General features: G+C 48.5%; 1 protein-coding gene across 1 annotated transcript in view; it reads right to left on the reverse strand.

Annotated features, from left to right (window-relative positions):
• Positions 1-2,500, reverse strand: part of LOC307237739 (uncharacterized protein) — a gene marked incomplete at both ends in the record, with an annotated part of 62,103 nt that overhangs the window by 58,586 nt on the left and 1,017 nt on the right. The window lies entirely within an intron of this gene.

Raw genomic sequence — 2,500 nt, forward strand, 5'->3', positions numbered from 1 at the left:
ATTGAACGTAAACAAGCATACGATGCCTCACACCCCGAGGACGTATGCACACGGAGAGCGCGGTTCTCGTACCAGCTGCGCTGTCAGCACGGACGGCGAGAAGCTCTTTGAGAGGCGTTCTGGGCGAATCAGGACGGAACGGGAGCGACAGCGCCACACAGACTGGAGGACGCATCAAAACTGGTTCAAAACGAAAGAAAAACAAACCCACGGGGCCTGTTCTAGACGGTCCGATCCCCGTTTACCGGTAGGTGACTGCGGCAGTGGAGAGGAGTTTTGGCGCCTTCTGCAGGTGGGGAGAGCCAGCCGCGGCAGTCGACGGGGGACGCGGCTGCAGGAGATTGGGGTGATTGGCGGACTGTTGAAAAGCTGCTGCGAGGTTACAGCTTAGCAGCAGATGCCCGCGGGTCTACTTTTCATTTCCTCTGAAAGGACTGGCTCCACGCTTTTTGGAATGAACGCACAGCAACTACTGACTGGCTTGTTCCACCTGCCCCCTCGTCCATCACTAACCAGCAGAGACTTGTTACAGTCACTATCAGTTTTAACATTCTACAGTAGCTGGTGCAATATGGTTGGATAAAATTAAAATGTTCATAGAAATGATCAATTAATCTGCTAATTATTCTTCCTATAATTAGATTTAGGTAATAATGTACAAAAAAATTTGCATAACTTTTCATTTTATAATGTGGAACTACCGTTCATATTTTGGTCAAGTTTTATATAAGACATTTGTTGCACATAATTCATAATTATTCAATAAATAAAATGTAATTACATAAATTTCATCAGTCAGCAGTTGGATTTATTTTCATTATTTCCTCTCTGTGTAAATTATATTTTGCTTTATTTGCAAGCAGATGGACGAGCCAAGTCAAGGCCGAGTCTCAGCGAGAACTTGTTTAAAGGGCAAAACTCTGGGATTTGGCCTCAGGTTCCTTTCTGTTTTCAGGAGTTTGTATTCACCGTTCTGACTGGATCCCCGTCGTCCACTTCCTGGGTTTATCCACTAGATCCATTCAGGCCACGCCGCGCTCACAGTGCCACCATGACATCATCGCCGCGAGCTCGCCCAATATCAGGCCAAGTGGGACGCAAACCAAATTGGGGGGCGGGGCGGGGGGGCGGGAGGGGGGTTACTTAACAGGCAGCCAGGAGAAGTGCAACTTAACTGCTGTGTGTGTGTGTGTGTGTGTGTGCGTGCGTGACGGTGCTGATGCTAATACAGCACCGTCTCCAGGCTGACGCCGTGCAAATAACTGACAGGATGAAAGGCAGAGAGAGAGAAAGAAAATAAAGAAGGGGGATAAAGAAAGAAAGTAAAGAAAGAAAGAAAGTAAAGAAAGTAAAGAAAGTAAAGAAAGAAAGAAAGAAAAGCGAAAGTGACCGAATGAAAGAGAGAGACAGACAGAAACACACTGAGGGTGAGACAGAGGGACAAAAAATGGACGCTGGAGTGAGAGAAAGATGAATAGATGAGGCTGAATGAGAGTACGAGAGAGAAAGAGAAAGATAGAGAGAGACGGACGGGATGGAGGGAGGAGGGAGGGAGGAGGGAGGGAGGGAGGGATGAGGGAGGGAGGCAGGGATGAGGGAGGGGGCAGAGCCAAACTCAGAGAGGAAGCTCGGCCAAGGAGAGCTGGACAGTCTGAAGCTGACGTAATCTAGACTGGGTCGGCTGAACAAATCACACACACACACACACACACACACTCACGGGGGGGTTTCAGACAGTTTCAGACAGTTTACGCCGTCGAAATCCCCTCCCAAGTTAAATTTAACTCCATAGGCAGGCGCACTTCTTCGACGTGGCCGGAGCCAAAAAGAAAGTCAAACGAGGATCTCGCAGAGCTCCCAGACTTTTTGGAAGGAATAATTGATGAGGCGGCGTCGGTGCCCGGAGCCGGCAGAGCACAGCCCCACGGGCCCCCAACGCCCTCGAAGCATCTCCCGTCCTCCGCGGCCTCCGAAAGGCGAAATCAAAATTAATGACTTGAAACCAAATTGCTCCTCACTCGCATGACCTCAGCCTGACCCTGGTGAAAAAGGTAATAAGGAAATAGTAAATGTCAATGAAATGTATGGTGGAGGCGAGACATTTATTTTTCTTTCTTTTTACCTTTATTATACATTAATTATTGTATTCTATAGATTGACAGATATGGATGGGATTATAGAAGAGTTTAGAGTAGAATATATTCACGACAGCAGGGGATAGATTTTGATGCTGATGCTGACAAAGCCAGTTGGTCATTTTGGATGGGTGGGTGTGTGGGTGGTGGTGGTGGTGGGGAGGGTCGGGCCTCCCTCGCCCCTTGTTATCTCAAATTATTCCGCACACATATTCCGCCGATCCTCTTGTTAACTTTGAACAAACAGGCCTCCCTCCTCCACTGTGCCAGCCTCCGTGTGACTACAGGGCCCTTGTGTCTGCTCCAATTCACTCCTTGGATAACTGCACACTGCCAGGCACACACACACACACACACACACACAC

Source organism: Zeus faber (genome assembly GCF_960531495.2).
Source record: "Zeus faber genome assembly, chromosome: 12".
Classification (NCBI taxonomy): Eukaryota; Metazoa; Chordata; class Actinopteri; order Zeiformes; family Zeidae; genus Zeus; species Zeus faber.